This window comes from Saccostrea cucullata, unplaced genomic scaffold (assembly GCF_032062105.1).
Source record: "Saccostrea cucullata isolate Sc308-1 unplaced genomic scaffold, CSIRO_AGI_Scuc_v1 ctg2076, whole genome shotgun sequence".
Classification (NCBI taxonomy): domain Eukaryota; kingdom Metazoa; phylum Mollusca; class Bivalvia; order Ostreida; family Ostreidae; genus Saccostrea; species Saccostrea cuccullata.
The window spans coordinates 37596-63135 of NW_026936563.1; the positions used below are offsets into that span (position 1 = coordinate 37596).

Genomic DNA, 25540 nt, shown 5'->3' on the forward strand with positions numbered 1-25540 from the left:
AATCATTATATGGAAATATTGCGTCGATTCTATAGAGCATTCATATTATTTATTTGTGTTTGTATTCTTCGTTATTAAACAATAACTTCTTTTTAAAGCAAAACAGATTGTTTTGTTTTTTTTACGAAATATACAAGGTGGTTTTTGAAAAAAAGCTTTCTTTCCCTCATACTGAATCAATTTATAGAATGTGAAAAATACCAGAAAAAACAGAACAGACAAAGGCATGACATATATAGAGCTTAAAATCGATGACGTTGAGTTTTCAATGGCAAAACCACAGTCACTCGAGTGAAAATTAGATTGATTCTATTTATAGAGACCTTGTCATCAAAACAACACTGAGCGTTGCACGTAACCTGAGTAACCGTTGAATAAGAAATCTATTGTCTATAAAATCCTCGATTATATAAACATCAGATTATTTGGGAAAAATCCGCAAAACACAAAAGACTGCAAGGTACGTTTTCACAAGATTTACAAAGAAAATGATACCAAGAAAGCATAATATCGCACTTTCTGGTTTATTTTAAAAACAGGCGTCTTCTGTTTTAAAAAAAATGCTTAGTTTATATGCCTACTTTAATTGTTAACAAAGTTGCCTTTAGGAAGCATATCCAAATACTTTTTTTTCTTGATAAGAAGTTTTGTAATCGTTTTAATTAGACTGTTTACACTTCAAAAAGTGTATACGTATTTTCTTGTTATTTGAATTATCTCGGACAGACAACCACCATTTATACCCCAAAAACATTAACAGTACACAGGTAACAGTATACACGCCCATCACAAAAGGAAATCTTTAATCTAACACATTCATAAGATGCCTGGGCGGATCAATTTAGTGTTCAAATTCATTTCATGAGGACATAGACATTTTAGAAAATTCATTGGTATGAGATTAACCCTTTTTACTCACATTGAGACGCCACTACTTGTCGGTTGAGAGATGTAAATGTGGTAGATCTTTATATAAACATGTGTGGAATCAAAACTTCGATATATATTGAATATAGTAAATGCTTTTAAGAATTTTCCATTATTAGTATTCCACTAAAAGATATGATTCTCCCCTGTAAACCTTATCTTTAGTAATATGATTTTCCAAGAGTACCAATGACTTTTATGTCATATTCATAGTCTGAATTAATCATGTTATAAAGATTTAATGTTAAACGAGTTGTGAAAATATAATTTTAAAGGATACACCTGAAACAAAGAGATCTTGTGTTAATCATTCTGTCAATTGCATATCTGCTGAATTGGGATCAGGTCGATTTTTAAATTAAGAGAAAATACAAAAATTCAAAAATTGTATATCTTTACTTATTTTTTTAATTTTGATGTCAACGTGATTATTGCGAGCTTACTGAGTTCTTTAAAAAAATAGGTCGTGCAAGAGAGAAAATTTAATAGAATTTATATAGTTTTAATTTTTGTTGAGCCTCGATAGTTTTTTTTAATTCTTATCAGTCAATTTCTTGCATCAATATTACGTAGATAATATAAAAAAATGTATTCTGGGTTGTATTAACAAGGCTTGAAGTTTGATTGATTGATTAATATTGTTTGACGTCCCACTCGAGAATTTTATACTCATATGGAGACGTCACCGCATGCCGGTAAAGGGATTCAAATGTTGACCTTTTCTCGGCACTCAGGGCCATTGAGCAATGATGAATCTTTATCATACCAACGCCTGCCGCTGACACGGGGCCTCGGTTTTTAACGACGTTCGATCCTGATACTTAACATGCATTCTCTGTAAGCACAAAAAAAAATTACTATAGGGCTTGGAAACGACATATCTCCGATTTTTATGAAATTTGCACCACAGGTGCACCTCGGTGCAAAACCAGCAAATATGGTGTTAGAAGTTTCCCACGTGCACCCAGTTGCCATGGAGACGGATCCATTGCATTTGGCCATTTTCGGCCATTTTTGACCAAACAAAAACATGAAAATTGAGGAAATATGAATGCATTTTTATCTTTATGTTGTGAACTCAAATATAAATCTTTATATCATAAGAAAACATCAACTGTTAAAGAATACATGGCATATAACCAGTTATTCCACAATTGACCCCACTCTTAGAAAACGGTTCTGCAAAATAGCATAGTTTCTCAACATGTGGAAAATGGAAAATTTGGCATTTTTTGAAAAAAATTAAGGTTAAATAAAAAAAATTGACTACGGAAATTTTTGAAATCATATGCGTGTCGTCAAACGTCAGTATTAGTAGTGTCCCCTCATGAAAAAATTGGAGTGGGATCTCGATGCTATTTTTAGTAACATGTATCTAAAAATAGACATATTTCAGAAAAATCCAAAAAATGAAATTTGGGCAGAGTTTAAGATGCCATTGCTAGGTAATTATGAAATATACTGTAAAAGTCAATACGCTAATGTCAGAGACTGGACACCAATAACTACCATGCATATTATTTTCAGGGATTTTCGTTTTCTATTTATAGCTTCAAATGCCTAAATATAGATATGTCTCATAAAATGATGAAAAATGTCAATTTTCCATCATTTTGAAGCTTCACAGAATCATGAATAATAGAAATATGGATCTCTCCAATATTTCATCAATAAGAACAAGGAATAGTATGATATCTCACAAATTATTGAGGACAGGCTCTCATCTCTATAAATAGTACAAATGATTAAAAATAGACACATATGAAATTAACTGTTTAATGTTTATCTTCCACCAATTCTCAAATTAGAGATGGGAAATTTACCGACTTACTGTCATTAAATGTAACTGATATTATGTGACTGACAAGAACAAAAGAGCATTCAATGGAATGCAGCATGATAAGCAGAGGTTTTCATTTCCATTTATAGTAACACATGTTTAAAAAGAGATGTAATGCGAAATATCAGAAAAATGTCGTTTTTGTACTTTTTTTTCACATTTGGATGAACAATTGCACACTATATGCTTTAACTGCTATTGGAATATGGTGACCAACAAGTAAAAGAAAGCATATACGAATTACAGAATGAGAAGCAGAGGTTTCCATTTCTATTTATAGTACAATAATGTAACATATGTTTGAAAATAGACGTGATGCAAAATATCGGAAAATGTCATTTTTTGTACTGTTTTCTTACATTTTGGATGAATAATTGCTGACTATCTGTTTTTAATTGCTATTGGCATATAGTGACCAACAAGTAAAAGAAAGCCTTATATCAAAAACAGAATGAGAAGCAGAGGTTTCCATTTCTATTTATTGCAACATGTGTTTAAAAAAAAGACATACTGCAAACTATTGGAAAAATGTCATTTTTGTACTTTTTTCTAAAATTGTGGATGCATAATTGCTGACTATCTGTTTTTAGCTGCTATTGGCACATGGTGACCAACAAGTATAAGAAAGCCTTATATCAAATACAGAATGAGAAGCAGAGGTTTCCATTTCTATTTATAGTAACATGAGTTTAAAAATAGACATACTGTAAAACATTGGGAAAATGTAGTTTTCCTCTAATTTTTTTTCACATTTTGGATGAGCAATTGCAGACAATATGTTTTTTTTTACTGCTACTGGTATATAGTGACCCACAAGTAAAAGAAAGCATATATGAAATACAGAATGAAAAGCATAAGTTTCCATTTCTATTTATAATAACACATGTTTGAAAATAGACATGCTGCAAATTCTAGAGAAAATATAGACTTTTGCATTTTTCTTAACATCAGGAATGGATAATGTGCAGATAAACGGCTGATATTTGTTATTGACAGAAGGTGACTAACGAGCATGAAAAAGCTTTAGCAAAAATGTATAAGAATAATGTGTAAAGGTATTTTTCCATTTTTACCTATACTAACGTATAGTTATAAATGGACATTCAGCAATTAATCAAGAAAATATAGAATCATGCTATTTTCTCAAATTAGGGATAGGAAATTGCAGTGAAACTTTCATTAGCTGTAACTGACATAATGTAACCGACATGTACAAGAGAGCAGTAACCGAAATGCATAATAAGGTGGGTTTCCATTTCTATTTATAGTAACACATGTTTTAAAATAAAGGCTCAAGTGAGCTTTTATGATCCTTTGTGCCTTGTCAGTCGTTGTCATTCTCATTGTAAACTTTTTAAATTTTCATTTTCTTATCAAGAACCACTGGGTTAATTTCAATTTAACTTGCCACAAAGTATCCTTGAATGAAGGAATAATACCTTTTCTCTGTTCGATTTTTCGCTAAGCTAATAAATTATATTTCTGACCAATATTAGTTTGTTTAAACGCCTATTAATAGCAAAGCCATTTCTGTGACTAAAGTTACTTTCCATCCTCTCATAAAGACAAGTTAATTTTTAGTAGTAGTAGTATATTAATACGTAACAAGAAATCTTTTTCAAACACTGATACCAATGTATGACAGCATATTGATATGAAAATCAAGTCTTTAAAAAGGAGATAAAACTCTAGAGACATAACAAAATAACGTGTCAGAAGCAAATTAAAAGTGAAGAGAATGGTCCAAACATGAAATCCTATTTCATGGAAGGGGAATCGAACTTCTTTCAGTACCATTTTTTTTTCTTTCAAACATTACCACTTCTTATTCGACTACACTGCAACATGCCTGCTTAACAGGGGGGGGGGGGGGGGGGGGGGGCTAAATTTACTCCCAAATGTTTATTACCTATATGATGTCTATCTTTGAACCCCCCCCCCCCCCTCCCGGTTCCAACAACTACATGTATGGATATACATGTACGTAAAATATTTTTGTAAAAACCAAAACAACAAATATTTTTAAATGCTTTAGTTAAAGTCTAGAGAAATATGCATGTATAGAGAGAGAAAAAAAATCGAAAGTAAGCCAACTCAAGACATTTGGGCAAAATTCAATTTTATTATTACCCCCCTCCAAAACGAATTTTAGGGGTATGTTGGAATCAGCTTGTCCGTCTGTCCATCTGTCCATCTGTCTGTGCAAAAGAGTCCGGTCCATATCTTCCTTAATTAGGAACATTAGAATCTACTTCTCCACACAAAGATTGCTCATGACCTTAGGATGTGTCATGATCTTGACCCAAGGTCATTTGGGGAAGTTCAAGGTCACTGAAAAAAAAATTAATTTGTGTCCGGTCCACATCTTTATTACGGATAAACTTGGCATGTTCTTATTTCACAAAAAGATTTCTCATGACCTAAGATTGTTTCATAACCTTGACCCAAGGTCATTAAGGGAAGTTCAAGGTCACTGACAAAAGTTTCATAATTCGTGTCCAGTCCATATCTTTATGGATAAACTTTGTAGGTTCTCATTTCACACGGAGGTCATTGCAATTAGAGTGTGTCATGACCTTGGGCCAAGGACATCTGTGGAAGCTCAAGGTCACTGGAAGAAATATTTCATAATTTGTGTCCGGTCCATATCTTTTTTATGGATAAACTTGAAATGTTCTTATTTCACACAAATATTGCCCATGACCTAAGATTGTGTCATGGCTTTGAGGCAAGGTCCTTTAGGGAAGTTCAAGGTCACTCAAAAAATTTCATAATTCGTGTCCAGTTGAGATCTTTCTTATGGATAAACTTTGTATGCTCTAATTTTACACAAAGACAGCCCATGACTTAAGGGTGTGTCATGACCTTGAACCAAGGTCATTATGAGAAGTTCAAGGTCATTGAAGAAAAATTTCATAATTCGTGTCCGCTTCATATCTTTCTTATGGATGAACTAGGTAGTTTCTTATTTCACACAAAGGTTGCTCATGACCGAAGAGTGTGTTATGACCTTGACGCAAAGTCATTTGGGGAAGCTCAAAGCCAATTGAAGAATTTTTCTTATTATTTGTGTTTAGTCCATTTCTTTTTTATGGTTAAACCTCAATCTACTACTTCACACAAATCTTGCTTATTATCTGATTTTCTGTCATGACTTTGACCCAAGGTCATTAATACAAGGTCAAGGTCACTGACAGAAAAAAGTTCATAATTCTTGTCTGGTCCGTATATTTAGTCTGTTTTTTTATTATAAGGATGAGCCTTCGTTTCATTCATGAAAATATTATGAGAAATTACATTTGCATTAAAAATGTTTTAGCATTTCACTTTTCTCTTAGATCCATTAAGTATTCATGATTTAACAGCTCTGAAAAACCCAGCGGGGGTATTTAGTCCCGTTTAGACAGTTCTAGTTTAAACTGACATATTGATTTGAGCCACTACCTCCTAGGGAAATTTTCTAGATGCACCTAACAAAAAAAAAATCAATCGGGCTCGGGCTGACGACCTGAATATAAACGATAATGCTTAATTCATTAAGAAAATCGCTGTCATTTGAGTGGTTTAAGGGGGATGTATAAGCCATATTGGATCTAGTCTGGTAAAAATTAAGAAATACCAAGAATACGCTTCATACTGTACTAAACTAGCCCATTGTTACTCAAAGTGCTGATGCACTTATTACCTACTGTTAGAGAACCAAAATTAGTAAATAATAAAGTTTTTTTTGTTTTAATTAGGAGGAAATTAATCACGTTAGAACTGCTCAGCTACAGCATTCACGAGATGAAAAATGCATTGAAAATGGTGTTAGTTTGATTCATTGATAATATGGCTACAACCATTTGTTTCGCTTTTTCCTTGTCATTATCCATAATTCTTGAAAATTTGATTTTTCCTTTGGGTGTCTTCCCGAGGCCATGTGTTTATTTCGTCCGCCTTTCCTATGCCACACTGAGTTCGAACAACATTGATTTTAGAATAAATGCGACCATAATAACGTCAAGACAAGAAATTACTAAGTAATTATCATCAATTTATATTACTTGCTACGTTTGTTTGTTGCATTGCATCGTCTGATAAATGAAGAATTGCGATTTTAACCCCACTCCAGCAAATCGGGAAAAACTGTTCTGTTTACATCTCGAATTTCCTTGATAAAATCATTGCACTGAGCACGTGGTTGGCATGTGCATATACCTGCTGTGGATGGTTGCGTGTATTTCCATGATTATATTTAATTTTTCATGGATCAAGTCTTGAAAATTTGTTGGTTTCTTTAAAACTTAAGAAAAAAGACAAAAAATTCCTAAACATATGAGTTTACGTCGGGTCTTTTTTCTGTGGCGATAGAAGTTATTTTCAAATGGGGCACTGCAAGGAGGATGCTTGGCATTTAATTTGAAAATGTTAAACAATATGCGGTGCATGAATAACAAATATTAATTACATGTCTTACATTCGAAAAGTTGGTCCATATGTCTTTTTTTGTTTAGCAGTTATAAAGAAACAATAGGCAGTTATAAGATTTCCTTCAGACACCTCACATAAATAGCAAGATTTCTTACAATGACCGACACATTGTATGGAGTAATGTTTGGACATAAAAACGCATCATATCGCATTAAGTTGACAACGTTGTATGCTCTCGCCAAAGAAAGGTCCATTGCATATGCTATTTCTAACATCGAAAAAAAAAAAGTCTGAGAGCCCCCCCCCCCCCCGAAAATCCTATGTTTGTTTTTCTAAACAGTGCCAAAGAATCAAAAAGTTAGCATTACTTAAGTATGTGATAGAACATGTATTAGCCTCATAAGACCATTTGTTATAAAAATATTTGGTTGTCCTCTCTCCCGATCTACTGTCTACCTAGAAATGGCCCGACTTTTTTACATCCCATTACACGATATTTTTTTTCTTCCGTTAACAAATATGTTTAAATTTTAAGGATTTTTTTTCTCACCTATAAATACCGACCCAATATTTTTTCCCTGAGTTGGGAGGACCACCAAACGTCATTTTTAAGATGGTATAAATATTTAGTTATGTTGATTTTTTTTCTTTACTCTTTAAAATTGTAATTTTGACAAAATGGGCAAATAGAAAATAGCTTTTATTCATTAAATCTTCTAACCCACTCTGAATGATTTTCTTCCTTTTCAAATGTTGCTCCGCTGTAATGAAAATTGTAAATGTTTATTTGACAGAGTATACGAGGGTGATCAAAAAGTAAACGGTATCTTAGGTATTTGATAGTTATCTTATTGTTGAAATATTCGAGTATTTTTCAAAGTGTAAATTGGAAGTCTTTTATAACATATTGCTTAATTAAAACACATCCCAAGATAACATATCAAATATCATATTTAACCATTTGCTTTCCTTCACTCAATTGATCTATCCAATCATTGATTGCATTTATAGGAAGTCATTTGTCTTACTAAACTGTGAACAAATTCTTATACGGTACTTCAAAGGCATTTTTAAGATATATTATAAATATTTTAGTCGTTTGTTGAACGAGTTCCACTGAGACAATCATTTTCGTCAAAAGTACCTGCATAATGACGTCATTTTCACATTGTGAGCAAAACTTTATTCTGCATATGCTATTTATAGAATTTGTGTCTGGCTATGTGTGCACTAAATTTGTTTCTAATCTGAATTGTGGTTTTGTACACAGGCCTTTAGATCGCTTAGAAAAAAAAATGGATGTTAAAAAAAATATTTTTTTTTTACATACACAATTTTTTTAAGCGATCTAAAGGCCTGTGGTTTTGTAGATACACATGTATAGAGATAGTTGGCGAACTTTTTGATCATCTCCACTCGTACTAGTAGGTTCTAAATCAAGGTCATTCATATCGATTTTATGTGTTTAATTTCTTTGTGTTTCAATGGTGATAATTAAACTTTTAATAGATATTATAAGTTATCTGTGACAAACTTATAAAACTCTTAATTTTTAACTTTGATGGTGCTCATTTTTCCTTTACTTGAATCAAAGAGTTTTAGATTTTTGTTTATATCAATACATACACTATTTAACAACTGTTCGATAAAAATACTAAATAAATTTCTTCAAGAAACACTATAACACATTTCCTCTTTTAAAAGTGTTCATATTATTTGAAATATTTTGCAACTGTAATTCTCTTCTACATTTAAAGATTGTTATGTCCCTCCATTTTACGAAGAGGTCTGGGAAAAAAATCTGTGCTTAAAATAGACCACGTACTATTATCCATGAACTACTTTCATGGTTATTTACACTCTTTTTGAAGACAGCGATACATTGTTTTGAACTTGAAATTATCATAGAAAAGTGCAAAATTTAGACATTTTCTCAACAAATGGTTGTATAGAGAACATTGATGCACAGTTTGCATATTTTTTGGATTTTTTAAGGCTTTGCTGAATTCTGTAGCTGCGCAGTTCTAAGGAGCATATCAAAAGCATTTTTCTGCAAAAGTATAGATTATGTATGCACAACATGAATTCAGTTATGCATATTTATTGTATCTTTATCATAAAGACTTAAAATTTGATCAAAATATAATGTATTTTAGCAATTTGAAGTGATGTTTACATTTTGTTCTCACTGCACTAAAGATGGCCGTACATCCCCCTTAATGCAGGGAGAACATACTTTTGTGATACCTGTATTCGAATGAGGTGGACGCGTTGGCGCGCCGAATACAATTAGCCATGTCAGTTACAGCTAATGAAAGTTTAACCGCAAATTTCATATCCCTTATTTGAGAAAAACGAACGATTCTTTATTTTCCTGATTATTTATAAATATGTGTTATCATAGGCAGAAATGTAAAAATACTCTTAAACATTATTCTTATACACTTTAGCTAAAGCTTTTTCATAATCGTTAGTCATATTCGGTCAGAAACAAATAAAAGCCGTTTGTCTGCATTTTGACCATCCCTGATTTTATGAAAAAAGTGCGAAAGTCTACATTTTCTCGAGAATTAGCAGCATGTCTATTTTCAAACATGTGTTACTATCAATAGAAACAGAAACCTCTGCTTCTCATTCTGTATTTTATATATGCTTTCTTTTACTTGTGGATCACTGAATGCCAATAGCAGTAAAAACATATTGTCTGCAATTGCTCATCCAAAATGTGAGAAAAAAAAAGTAGAAAAAAAAACATTTTCCCGATAATTTACAGTATGTCTAATTTTAAACTCATGTTACTATAGATAGAAATGGAAACCTCTGCTTCTCATTCTGTTTTTGATATAAGGCTTTCTTTTACTTGTTGGTCACCATGTGCTAATAGCAGTTAAAAACAGATAGTCAGCAATAATGCATCCAAAATTTTAGAAAAAAAAATACAAAAAATGACATTTTTCCGATAGTTTACAATACGTCTATTTCTAAACACATGTTACTATAAATAGAAATGGAAACCTCTTCTTTTCATTCTGTTTTTGATATAATGCTTTCTTTTACTTGTTGGTCACTATATGACAATAGCAGTTAAAAACAGATAGTCAGCAATTATTCATCCAAAATGTAAGAAAAGAGTACAAAAAATGATATTTACCGATATTTTGCATCACGTCTAGTTTCAAATATGTGTTACAATAAATAGAAATGGAAAGCTCTGCTTCTCATTCTGTATTTCGTATATGCTTATTTTTACTTGTTGGTCACCTAATTCCAATCCCAGATAAAACCATATAGTCTGCAATTGTTCATCCAAATGTGAGAAAAAAGTACAAAAAACTACATTTTTCCAATATTTTGCAGTTCGTCTATTTTTAAATATGTGTTACTATGAATAGAAATGGAAACCTCTGCTTCTCATTTTGTAATTGACATAAGTCTTTTTTTTACTTGTTGGTCACCATATGCCAATGGCTGTTAAAAACAGATAGATAAATAGAAATGGAAACCTCTGCTTATCATGCTGCATTCCATTGTGTATTTGTTTAATGGCCGTTGAGACTGAATACTGTTCGTTATTTCCATATCCTTCTTTTGCTCTTGTCAGTCAAATAACATCAGTTACATTTAATGACAGTAAGTCGGTAAATTTCCCATCTCTAATTTGAGAATTGGTGGAAAATCAACATTAAACAGTTAATTTCATATGTGTCTATTTTTAGACATTTGTACTATTTATAGAGATGAGAGCCTGTCCTCGATAATTTGTGAGATATCATACTATTCCTTGTTCTTATTGATGAAATATTGAAGAGATCCATATTTCTATTATTCATGATTCTGTGGAGCTTCAAAATGATGGAAAATTGACATTTTTCATCATTTTATGAGACATGTCTATATTTAGGCATTTGAAGCTATAAATAGAAAACGAAAATCCCTGAAAATAATATGCATGGTAGTTATTGGTGTCCAGTCTCTGACATTAGCATATTGACTTTTACTGTATATTTTATAATTACCTAGCAATAGCATCTTAAACTTTGCCCAAATTTCATTTTTTGGATTTTTCTGAAATATGTCTATTTTTAGATACATGTTACTAAAAATAGCATTGAGATCCCACTCCAATTTTTTCATGAGGGGACACTACTTATACTGACGTTTGACGACACGCATATGATTTCAAAAATTTCAGTAGACAATTTTTTTTATTTAACCTTAAATTTCTCAAAAAATGCCTTTTTTTCACATTTTGAGAAACTATGCTATTTTGCAGAACCGTTTTCTAAGAGTGGGGTCAATTGTGGAATAACTGGTTATATGCCCTGTATTCTTTAACAATTGATGTTTTCTTATGATATAAAGATTTATATTTGAGTTCACAACATAAAGATAAAATTTCATTCATATTTTCTCAATTTTCATGTTTTTGTTTGGTCAAAAATGGCCGAAAATGGCCAAATTCAATGGATCCGTCTCCATGGCAACCGGGTGCACGTGGGAAACTTCTAACACAATATTTGCTGGTTTTGTACCAAGGTGACCTGTGGTGCAATTTTCATCAAAATCGGAGATATGTCATTTCCAAGATTTTTTGGTGCTTACAGAGAATGCATGATCAAGTCTTAAACTTTTTTTGCCAAGTATTTTTTTATTTTCCATATACATAGCTTAATTAAAATTCAAATCAAAAAACAAGAGTCGATAAGCTTCTTTTGTCGCTACAGTACATTTAATATGATCACTGAAATTTGTGTCTTATTAAAAATTACATCTTCGACGTTTTCCCTTCAATATTTTTATCAAAATAATGCATGAAACAAAATAAACTCTAAGTCTGTTCAAAAAAGACACTTTAAAATTGTGATGAAGAAAAAGTTTCAATTATTTGACTTTTTTGCAGTGACAAATGTGATTTTTCTGGCACTGAAAATTTAATAAGCAAGAAAATTATTTTAAAGTCTTAAACTTTTTCTGGTTTTAAGCAAATAGGTCAAAGTTATCTTGATTATTTAGAAAAGAATATCAAAAGTGGGTGTATATGATGTAAATTTTCAAATATTACTAAAAAAAGTGTCAATTTTCCGTTAAAATTTTTGCTGGATTTCAGAATATATTTACTATATTTGTCACACGTTGTTAAAAGAATTCATTCATCAGAAATAATTTAATAAATATTTCAGGCCTAGCATTACAGGTTTTACTGCAAAAAACAGCTTTCTGTGCAACCAGCATGGAGAAATAGGAATCTAAAATTAACAATACAGTTATAGTTCAAAAGGGGAAAAACTGACCATTTTCGTCTAAGAAAACCTTCCGCCACAAAATATTGTCCCTAACGAATTTCTACTTTAATGGAATTTAATCGCAGTTCCTTCATTGAATATACAATATGTAGTTCAATTTGCATTGTAGAATTCAGATTTAATGTTAGAACTTAAAAATGATGCAGAATTTTATAAATAAAGGACATGACCAAAATCCACTCAAAATCTCAGGATCGAACGTCCTTAAGGTTTCATTCGAAGGACCCGAAACATTCACTTTAAAGTGCCGAGCGCATGGCGAACAAACAGTTGCTACCCATATTAACAACTAGGTCAGTCGCGGCCGAAATACGAACTCACGACCTCCTGATCACGGAGCTTGCGCTCTACCGACTGAGCCACCGTGAACGGTCAAGGCTTGAAGAAAAGCAAAACAAACCATGGCAGTCATCCAAGTTTGTATAATGTAAAGGAAAAGAAATGTAATAAGGTGTACTTAATGAATATTGATGAAATATAAATTATGTGAAAGCAATTTAGTTTCATAAATAAATCGGACATCCTGTACTCAATATGAATGATATTTTATGCGGATATGCGAAGCGAGATATACATTCATGTAATTGTATTATCCACAGAAATCATCAACATCAGCCGATTATCAATATTTGAAAATTTTACGTCAATTTTAGTAATCTTTAACATTATTTATTTGTGTTTTTTATATTTTTTTTGTCATAGAACGGTAATTTAATTGTTTCTTAAACAAAATAAGATTTTCATAATGAAAGAAAACTTTCTTCCCCTCATATTGAATCAAGTTGTAGAATTGTGAAAACTGCCACAGGAAAACAGTATTGATAGGATTACATACACAGACCTTAAAGATCACAAACGTTTAAGTAGCACAGGAAAATATTACAGTCACTCGTTTTGAAAAGAAGGAGGTTTAAATAAAGTGCATTGTATTTATAGAGACCTTCTCATCTTCGTAGCAGGTAACCTGAGTAACCGTTGAATAAGGAATATTGTGTCAAACGCAATAAAAGCCTCAATTATACAAACGCCCGTTTATTTGGAAAAATTTGGGAATTGAATGAATTAGCCAAATGCATAGATTACTTGAAAATGACAGCCTTGTCCAAAATTGTGAATTTCATGACCCCAGAGTCAGGTGTTCTAGTGCTAAGGCGGTGCTATAAAGATTATATAGGGAAATGCATAAATTCTTTGAAATTCTTCTTTTCTGTTTATGGGCATTAAATGAACTAACCAAATGCATAGCTATGTTGAAAAAGACTGCCTTTTCTCAAATTGTGAATTTAATGACCCCCGGGGTCAGAAGTTCAGTGGTAGGGTGGGGCTATATAGATTAAGTAGTGAAAAGCAAAACTTCTTTGAAATTCTATTTCTCTGTTCATGGGCACTAAATAAACTAACCAAGTGCATATCTATTTTGAATAAGGCTGCTTCTTCCAAAATTGTTAATTTCATTGCCCCAGGGTCAGGGGTGCTAGTGCTAGAGCACAGCTATATAGATCATATGGTAAAAATGAATTATTTCTATGAAAATCTTCTTCTTTGCTTCTGAGTAAAAGATAAACTAACCAAGTACATAGTTATGTTGAATAAGGCTACCTCTTCCAAAATTGTGAATTCCATGGCCCCTGGGTTGGGGTTTCTAGTATTAGGGAGGGGCTTTATTGATTTTAAAGTGAAAATGCATAAATTATTAAAAACTCTTCTTTTCTACACTTGAGTATTTAACCAATGAACTATGTACATAGTTATGAGATGGAAGGATGCCTCTTTGAGATTTTAAAATTCCAGGGTCCCTCGGTTAGGGCCTCTTGTGTTAGGGCGTGGTTCTAATGTTTATATAAAGAAAATGCATGAATTCTTTGTAAATCTTTTCTCCTTTGTTATTGGGTATAATGCTAATGATTTTAGTATATATCTATGACAAAAAAAATGCTTCTTACAAAAATGGTTCATTTCCGGGCTCCTGGGACAGAGGGGGTATCATAGTCTGAAATAGTTTAATGCTTTGAAATCAGCACTTTCTTATTTATCAACTTTTTGAAATATGTTGCCCTAGGGTCAGTGGTTCAACTGTGGACCCGCCTTATCACAAGGAGCCCTGACTAAGGGCCCTGAAATTCACTAAAAGTGGAAATGCATTTTCTTTTTGCTACTCTGATCTACCTCTGGGTATTAAGTAACTAAAAAAAGCATGCTAAGCAATGGTGCCTCTTTCAAAATTAAGAATTTTATGGCCTCTAGTTTAAAACATGAATCAAATTCAATTGTTGGAAAGTTGTTACATAATACTCAGGTGACCTATAAGGCCCATGGGCCTCTTGTCTTTGAGAAAAAGGGCATTTCCTGTTTTAAGGTCATACGCAACCTATTTTGAACTCTGTTGAGTTCTTCCCTGTTTGAGTTGAAGAAATCCACTAAATGAAGGACCTGTGTGCAATATTTTTAATGTCTTTCTATGGATTTCTACATCTCTTCTTAAACAATTTTTGATGAAAAAAATCTGTAATTATGTTTTGAAATCTTTGTACATTTTATCTGAATATGCAAAATTTTTCAAAATTCCATATCTTTTTAGGCCCCTCATGTATTTCCTTTGTAATGTCACACACACCTAACCAAACATACACAACAGGTGGCTTGCTCCCTTTAGAAAGCTTTTCTAACTCAGGTATTGCCCTATCAATTGCAGTGGCAGTAGGTGACCCTGAATAGGTGAGAAAATACAGTGGAATAATATGTGTTTTGTGATTTGTTTGAAGGCAGTTTCCCAAACTATCTGAAATCAGCACAGGCAATTTGTCGTTTGGGGTAGAGGGAACTTGAAGTGGGTTTTTGTCTAAAAATTTTGTGATACTTGACAAACTCATAAATAACAAAAATTACCCCCTCTTAATTTATTGATAGATGTAATGCAATGATGATTTTACAATGAATGAATTGCAATATATTCAAAAATTGTGTGAGAGAAAAAAAAAATAAAAACTAATAATACAAATTTCCAGAATGTGGATTCTCACAATCTGATACAAAATTTAATTAAGACGCAGAAACACTATTTCGGCTTGTCCCGCCAAAATCGTGCAATAACAGAGGAGCGGATTCACACTTCTCTGAAACGCACGTGGTCGAAATTAAACCCGACTGTATAATCTAAATATTTTATCTAAATTCGCTACCTTTGTTAATGAATAAAATTGAAGAATGGTGAAAACTGCCAGAAAAAACGATTAAATTTACTGGTATGGACTTTAAAGTTGCAGATGTAGAATTATTCTAAGGGCGAAATCACAGGTAACCGTTTCGAGAATCAGGAAGTATGTTAATGAGTTGCATTTTGTTTATAGAGGCCTTGTCATCAAAACAAGCCTAGTACTGAATAGTGCACATCGAACAAGATTATTGTGTTAATCGCAATTAAAGATCCGATAAATAAACATCCGAGCATTTGGAACAAAACTATTAAAGAATACCAGGTAAGTTTATATATTTCAGATTTACAAAGAAAATGATAAGAAAGTGCATAATGTCGTTCTTTCTGTTTACTAAAAAAAGGTGTTTCCTGTTTTAAAAGAAATTCCTAAAAACAGTTTACAAGCCTAATTTTATTGATAGCAAGTTAGCCATTCAGTATCCTTTTTCAGGTATCAATTTTAGTATTATATCAGAAATGTCTCACAATTAATCAATACTGTATTTGCACTAGCTTGCTCATAATAGTTCAATCTTTACCCAGAGATGTCGTTCGCTTCACTACTACTACAACACGTATAAGTGGAACGATAAATCAGTGTAGAAATTGATTATGTGGCCTTGAAGCTTAGCATACAATTTACATGGGAGCAGTTGGATTTTACATTATGAAAATGGACGCGCCTTTAAATTCATCTTTCATTATTTCAGATTAGCTGGTACTGGACATTTTCGATTGTGTGAACATCTACTGCACTATCGATTATAGACAAAGAGTATGGAAACTTTATGAAATAAAAAAGTTAGTTAGTTTTAAATGACGATTATTTTGAAAATTTAGTTTTCAGCACCTTACGGTTTAAAGTAGTTCTGAATTGGATGAGTAACTTTGGTTACCATTGGATGGGTCGAAGGCTTTTCCTTTATCAGTTCTCTAAAATATTTTAATTCAGATCATTGAGTAATATTATAAACTCTGAATGAATAACAAACGTATACTAGTATACTATATTTTTTTCAATTTATTAACTGAGTTTGTCACGCATTTTATTTTTTTTTATCTTTGTTCTAAATACGTAATCTACGTATGGGGCTCATTACCCACATTAAAACGTTGCAAAGTTTATTTGATTTCTTTTTAATGATACTTTGTAATTGAAATATGCATAACAGAAATATTCAAAATTCTAGATATTTTATTCATGTACTTCTTTTCTATAAAGTAATCCCGCAATTATTTCTACAAGACTTCAAAGAATAGATCTGGGATGACGCCAAACACTGTTCCAAGTTTTGTTTATTTTTAACTTTGCAATAGATCCTTCTACTATAGATTGATGCTTAGAAACTACATGTATGGTATTAAAGTCATTCTACAAAACATGACCTATTAAGATGTTTCTATGTCGCTTAAAAGCACACCGTTCTAAAAACTTGACTATAAATTTTATGATCCTTTACAGTCGTAAGTCTCAACATACACACATTGTTTTGTTAATGTTTACCTATATACAGTAAAACTCGGTTATAGCCAAGTCCTAGGGGGACCTGTGAATGTTATTTGCTACACCCGTAATTTGTAATAACCGTGTAACGAATTCGTAAAACCATATAAAGCAAATTCGCAATATGCATGATTTCCTTCAAGTGTTACGACCACATATGTTAGGGAAGCAAATATTACAAAACATACCTTTGATAACTAAGGTTTTATTGTGAATTATATATACAATTCCATGAAGGAGAATAAGTCAGTTCAATTTACAAATATTGAGATCTTTGAAAGTTCGATATAAAAGATGTAAGTTTCATTATATTTAGCTTCAACGGGACCCAAAATCATTCCCTATATCCGTAAATTCGTTACATCAAAGTTCGGTAAAATTATAAAAGGATTTGCTAAGAATTTTGCCGTGGACCCAGAAAAAAATTCGCTATATCCGTGATTTCGCTATATCCGTGTTCGTACTAAACGAGTTAAACTGTATATGCAAATCTTCATGTCACTTCATTTATTTACAACAACAAGATGGAATTCTCAGCCGTAAAAGAGTCCAAAATTAAACAGATTGCGATAAATGTTTAAAAAAAGTTTTTCATCCTATATAAAATGAAATCAAACCACTATTCGTACAGAAATGCATGGAAATTCTTTCGTGCGAAATAAGTACATGCCTATAAATATAGAATAACTTCGTAACCATTTCACTTTATAAATCGTATTTTAGCTTTCCATACTGAACATCAGACGTAAGATTGGTCCAATTTAGCGTTATTTAAAATAATAAGGGTTGATCAAGCATTACCTTCGAAACCTTACCTTAACATCAGTGTAATAATAAAATCGATGTAAAAAAATTAACGATGCCAGATTTATGGACACTACATTTTTTTTAAGTTCACTGATATATCCTTTATGATGTTCATTTTGTTTTTGATACAGTTATTTTTTCATGTTTTATATTTTGAATTGGTCTATTTACTGTAGAATGACTGATTAAAGGCCTCTTTTTGACTTTGTAAGGGTAAATCATGCGTCATATAACACCTTTGTAACAAAAAAATGCACAAAAGAAGGATTTGGAAATAACGAACAGTATTCAATCTCAACGTCCATTAAACAAATATACAAAAGAAGAGCAGAGTAAACACGGACCTCCGAAACAACAGAGGTGGGATCAGATGCCATGGAGGAGTGAGCATCCCCTGCCGACCGGTCACACCCGCCGTGTGCTCGTTGTCATAATCAGGAAATAACGGAAAAAATCCGTGGTCAATTCAGTGTATAAATAATGGAATAACAATTGGTATGAAAAACGTCAGTCAGCATTTCATTCAATGATAAATTGTATTTGCTGACAAGGTCAATGATCGACCATAGAATTTACGAAATGATGACTTTTAACGAGACTGTTGATCTTCTTGTTTCATCAACTTGCTTGTCAATAATTTACCTCGTTTAAGAAATTGTTCATACGTAGAGCATGCTCTTGCGTATCGAATCAACTGAGATATAAATACTCCGTATGCAGGTGATGAAGGTATATTGCTGCATAAGTAAGGGAAGTTGATGAAGACACTAGGTGTAAGTTCCTGGGAGTACTGCTTGAAGAAAGGATTATATTGTGTGACAATATCAGCTAATAAATTGAAAAGCATAGTATATACTTTTGCTATTCAATTAGAGTTTATAATATTACTCAAGGCACAATGATCTTAATTAAAATATTATAGAACACTTGTAAAGGAAAAGCCTGGTTACTCGTCCAATTCAGAACTACTTTAAATCGTAAGGTGCTGTAAACTAAATGTTTAAAATAATCGTCATTTAAAACTAACGAGTTTGTATTATATTTTTATTTCATAATTGGTCCCACCTCTGATGTTTCGGGGTCCGTGTTTGCTCTGCTCTTATTTTGTATATTTGTTTAATGGACGTTGAGATTGAATACTGTTCGTTATTTCCATATCCTTCATTTAAGGTTTCCATACTCTTTGTCCATTATCGATAGTGCAGTAGAATTTCACCCAACCGAAAATGTCCACGTGGAGTTAACAATTTCTTGATTTAATGAATGTTTGGAATGATGAAATCTTCAAAATAAATCCAATTAGATTTAAAAAAAACGTGTCCAAATGTTCATATATACTAATTTCTCTCAATACAGGACCAAAAATACCTTTTTTTTCAATTTGTTTAAACATTTTTTTTTGTTGCCAGAGCTACGATGGACAAAAGCAGTACCAAGTTACTTTTAGAAAATAATGGTAAGTAAAACATGTTTTTGCCTTTAAGCAATCGCATAATGGTAGCTTAATGGTGACTTAATGGTGCTTAAAGAAGTTAACTCCAGGATGCCACCATTAGGCCTACATGTAGCAAACAATATTTTTTTTTACGCTTTCCCAACCAACCCTCACAGGCAAAAGTGGCTTGCATGATTTTCATGCGATTTGCTTTTCGCATGAAAAAAAAAATGTCTTTCTATATATATTGTTCGAAATTAGCTGCAGATGATCTGTAGCGTTATGGTTTTACATATTTTTGTCTTTGAACATAACGCAACAGATCCCGTAATGCAAAAAGGTGCAATTTACGGCGCATTTTTTGGGAAAATTTCTCCACTTTCCGGCATTGTTCAATCAACTTCCTTTCACTTCCCAATTCAACACATATTCTGTAACCAATGTGTATATTTTATTTACCTCCCAACCATTTAAAGTTGTCTTAATAAACTCGCAATAAACTCGCTTGAAGTGTAGATATTAAATTGTTAAAATCATGAACCCTGGGGGTAGGGCGGGGCCACAATAGGGAATCCAAGTTTTACTTAGAAAAATATAGAACAAATCTTTCAAAATTTTCTTCTCAAGAACCACTGAGCCAGTAAAGCTGAAACTTATGTGGAAGCATCTTTGGGTAGTTAAAACATTAAATTGTTAAAATCCTGACCCCCGGGGGTAGTGCGTGGCCACTATAGGGACTCAAAGTTTAACATATAAATATAAAGAAAAAATCTTTAAAAATCTTCTTCTCAAGAACCACTGGACCAGGAAAGCTGAAACTTTTTTTGGAAGCATTTGTGGACAGTGTAGAAATTAAATTGTTAAAATCATGACCCCAGGGGGTAGGGCGGGGCCATAATAGGGAATCAAAGTTTTAATAAGAAAAATATAAAACAAAATTTTAAAAATATTCTTCTCAAGAACCACTCAGCCAGGAATGCTGAAACTTCTGTGGAAGCATCCTTGGGTAGTGTATATATTAAATTGGTAAAATCATGACCCCCCAGGTATAGGGCGGGGCCACAATAGGGAATCCAAGTTTTACAGAGATATACACTGTTTTTAGGAAATTCTTTTTAGAATCTTCTTCTCAAGAACCACTGGGCCAGGAAAGCTGAACCTTATGTCAAAGCATCCTGGGGAAGTGTATATTCTAAAGTATTAAAATCATAAAAGGGAAGAGGGTAGTGGGGTACGATAGGTAAAGCAAGAGGGGAAATCTGCTAAAGAACTGCATCACCTAAGCTACTCAGGTGAGCGATATGGCTTAGGGGCCTCCTGTTTTTTATTTATTTTTTTAGTTCATGTGTTAAAAGCAACATATTCCGCTACACAATTCCCTGGAAAATAAAATCATGTTCTCATGAAAAAAATTATCTATTTTTCTGGACGTGGAAAGGGGGTTTCTGTGTCATAAGGATCCACTGTTCATACACACCCTGCTTCATTGAATTAAAACATTTCGATTTTATTCCTCAAATAAACCTTTTGCAACAAAATGCTTTCTAGAATCCTTCTGCTATTAGACTGTCTCTCAGAAGACGAATTTAAGCAACAATACCACTAATATTCAAGAAAATTGCATTTAAAAATGTCTCTGTGCTCTTGAATACCTTTGCTTTTGTCAGACCTTAACCGTTTTTATCATGCACATCTTATGGTAAATTTTGTTTTGATGATTTTTAGCAATAGGTTCATGTTCCAATATTCCTTTGAATATAAAACAAATGTGGATAACTACAATTACAATTACTGATATTTTAAAATAATTGTTTAAACTTTCGTATACATTTTCGCTTTCGTTTTCGTGTACAAATTACTCTCGATATATGTCTATCAAATTTGCTATGTTTCTTAAAGTGAATTATGCATCTTCAAATAGCATTTGTTGAGATTTGGCATACAGTACATAAGCTGTTATAATTTTGTTGACAAAGAGGGTACTCATTTTCGATGCCCATTATATATTTTTTTATTATTGAAATCCACCTGCTCATTTGTCTATAAAACAAGTATCGGTTGCTGTAAATGACACATATTTCAGTGAACATTTCTTTGGGATTTTGAACAAGATTTAGAGCAGCTTTAACAGAACCTCGAATAGCTCTTGTATCTCAGCTTCTCACGATGAAACTATGTGATGAAAAGTGATCACATAAACTTTAATGAAGGATATGGAAATAACGAACAATATTCAATCTCAAAGTCCATTAAACAAATAAACATAATAAGAGCAGAGTAAACACGGACCTCCGAAACATCAGAGGTGGGATCAGGTGCCATGGAGGAGTGAGCATCCCCTGCCGACCGGTCACACCCGCCGTGTGCTCGTTGTCATAATCAGGAAATAACGGAAAAAATCCGTGGTCAATTCAGTGTATAAATAATGGACTAACAATTGGTATGAAAAACGTCAGTAAACATTTCATCCAATGATAAATTGTATTTGCTGACAAGGTCATTGTATCGACCATAGAATTTACGAAATGATGACTTTAAACGAGACTGTTGATCTTCTTGTTTCATAAACTTGCTTGTCAATAATTTACCTCGTTTAAGAAATTGTTCATACGTAGAGCATGCTCTTGCGTATCGAATCAACTGAGATATACATACTCCGTATGCAGGTGATGAAGGTATATTGCTGCATAAGTAAGGGAAGTTGACGATAGAAAAGTTAAAGTCATCACGTTTATCATATAGCTTGGTTGTTAGATTACCATTAGTGTCTTTTCAAGTAAAATATCCAGGTATGAAGCAGAAGTGTCGGACTCTGTGGAATCTTTTATCTCAAGCTCACCAGGATATCTCGTATCGAAATAAGAATGGAAATTATCATTGTTAATTTACAATACATCGTCGATATATCTAAATGTCGAGTTGAAAGCCACAGCAAGTGTTTTCTTCTTATCACGTAAAAGATTTTGCATAAATTCTGCTTCATTATGAATATAAAAATAAGTCTGCTAATAACGGAGCGCAATTGGTACCCATGGGTATTCCAATATATTGTTGGAATACCTGGTCTCCAAAAACCACATAGATATTGTCAATCAGAAACTCAAGCATCTTTTTTATGTCAACTTCAGAGTACTTAAGTGGGCAATCAGAATCTGTTTTAACAAAATAATTTTTCAAATGACCAATGACGAGGTAAGTAAACTTACGAGTTCCATTTTTGTTGAAGAAGCAGCTGTCAATGATATCAAAAAAGCCTGGATTTTAATTTGTCGTGGGGAGTTGTTGTGTATAAAGTTGAAAAGTCGTAAGTTTTTATGCTGTTAATTTTTGTAAAATCTTGTGATTTCAAATTGTCCAAAAGTTCTTTAGAATTTTTAAGTATCCACATCTGGTTAACACCACTTCTTGAATATATAGTTGTACAGTGCTCTTGAAGTTTTTCCTTCACTACTGTCAATATTTTCGTGAGAAGTAACGAAAGGGGCTTGGTTGAACATTTACTGGAACCTGCAATATATCTTTGTTTGTAAGGATTCTTATGAAGTTTCAGAATCCAATATATATAAGGTAGTTCAAATTCATTTTGGCTCTGTGGAATATTAAAAGTATTCAAAACTGACAGGTGATTTTGAAGAATTTCTTCCTTAGAAAGAGAAGTATATGTATAAGTAGGATTACCACTTGTAGAATTAAATCCAAGTTCTTCTAGAATGCAATTTATATACTGAGCCTTACAAACGAAGACAATGTTGTTACCTGCTTTGTCGGCAGGAACCAGTACGTACTGATCGTGTAATCTATCTAATTCTTTTTTCACTTCTGGTTTATTGAACACAGAAGGATAGATGGTTTTCATATTGCCCCTCAATCTATTAATACGCGACTTTAACATGGATCTGATACATTTAATCCATTTTTACAAGGTGTCAACGTTTTCTTTTTCATATCTAGCCCATCGTCTGGCGTTATTTTCAACAGAATCCATAATATTTATGAAATTCCGACGCCGGTTGAAGGATCGGGGTTCCCTATATTTAGGACCTTTTTAAAATAAGTGATCTAAGGTCCTCATTACGAACTATTTTTACGTCACCTGTAATAACGTGTCCAGCGGGACTATATTTATAGGGCGAAGAAAAACATGAACACGAAAGGGGATTATTTTTCAGATAGTCGATATCCAGGCCATGTAAAGTGTTTTTGTAATTGAAAAGTTTGGAAGCAATGGTCGATGTATATTTGTAGGAAATACAAGGCGTAGTCTTTAACTTGAAATATGGTGGAAAATAAGACTGGACCCTTTTGTGATTAAGAATATTACTTATATTAACCGCGTCAATTCCTTTATTGGCATATTGAAGTTTAAGGATAGCTCCTGATTACCTGTGCTTAATTGCTATGAGTGATAATGCTGTGGGTACTATGGCTAACTACCTGACTAAATCTTAGAATAATTATGGATCCGAGCTTGTTTACATCTTTTTCTGGACTTTCTCAATCATTTAGTGAAACTGGAATTATCACACCTAATGGAGTGAGTATACCAAGTTTTTTGAACGTGACTTTTAACAAATACAGCATAACTGTATCGTTTCAACAAGACAAATATGCCACTATTTTGAACTATCTGGAAAAAGAACTTAATGCAATTAAAGAAGTAGGGAAGAATGGCCAGATTTTCAAGTCTGAGTGCAATACTGTAACAGCCACACTCTATTCTGGCACCAGCGTCCTGCACATTCAAGGATCGTCGGCAAACTCCTGGCTGGACAAATTCCTTACTGACATAAGAAACAAAACCTCTAACAGCATTAGTAGTATGTTGGGACAATCTATTCCACAAATGTCATCAACACCTGTAAAAAATGATTTTCTATTGACAGACAGTACTGATAATGCTCTAAATTGTACACAGTGTGCAGGTACAATTCAAGCCCTACAATCGGCAGTCCGTGAGTTAGCACAAGAAATTCAGGAATTAAAAGAGAAACTCAGATGCAAAACCAACCCCACATTGTTGGACAAAAACACGCAGACACTTTTTAAGGTGGTGAAAAACAAGGAAACAGATGTGCAGGGTTTGAACTCCTTCCCGCAAAATTTAGCATCTAGACACACACAGTGTGATCTTACAACCCCTGATAAGGAAACAAAATGTACATCAGATTCCGGTACAAACACTGAACCTTGTATGAACTCCACACCTTCAAGTACACCTGAAAGATCCTTTAAACAAAAGAAAAGTTCTGGTGAGGCCAAACTTATCATAGGCAGCTCTATCTTACAAAGGGTGAGAACAAGGGGACTACAACAAGGTGTTCATGTGAGAACCAACAGAGGGGCCAAGCTTTCCGGAATCAAGTCTAAGCTACATCAAACCGCAGTTGAAGATTACTCTCACATAATTGTCCACGCCGGAGGAAATGATGCCTCATCTCGTAGAGAAATAGATGCCGTAGAACATGACGCTGTAGAAATAATCAAAAACATCAAGGATCGATCTCCAACTACCAAAGTTTATTTCTCAGAAGTTTTACCCAGACGGGACGTAGATGTTTCGTATGTGAATAACACGCTAAGATATGTTTGTGACGAGTATGGAGGTTTGTTCATTTCTAATAAGAGTGTATTCAAAAAGGTCGACAACGTGCATTACTGGAAAGACGGGATACACCTTTCCGATAAGGGAACGTCAGCGCTACTTAAACAGATGAACAACGAAGTTCCGATTTTACGTGGCAAGGGAGCATTAAGGGACAACGGAAATTCCAGCTTTAGCCAGTCCGTAACGTGTTACTTCTGTGGTGAACATGGACATACCTCACGCCACTGCAGGCACGGCCGCAAACTAGACTGTTGGAACTGCGGAGAACTAGGCCACAAGACCAAATTCTGTGTGTATTAGGTTCTAGGCAAGGAATGTATAGCCGTTCACGACAAGACTAAACCTACACTAAATTCAAATAGATATTCTATTCTAGGCGCTGTATGTACAGAATGTAACGATTTTCAATGTTCTTGTTTAAATCAAACTAATACTTTTGTTTATAATACCTCTGTTAAATCTGAATTGCCCAGAAAACCATATATTAAGAATAAGACTCCCTTGGACAAAGTG

At 33.1% G+C, this 25540-nt stretch overlaps 1 long non-coding RNA gene across 1 annotated transcript in view; it reads left to right on the forward strand.

Moving 5' to 3' along the window:
- Nucleotides 1-359: 359 nt before the first annotated feature.
- The window catches only part of LOC134245847 (uncharacterized), a 30897-nt gene continuing 5716 nt past the window's right edge, over nt 360-25540 (forward strand). Inside the window, exons 1-3 of the long non-coding RNA XR_009987535.1 lie at nt 360-460; nt 15831-15959; nt 19397-19443. This is a non-coding gene — a long non-coding RNA (uncharacterized LOC134245847). The remainder of the gene's footprint in view (nt 461-15830; nt 15960-19396; nt 19444-25540) is intronic.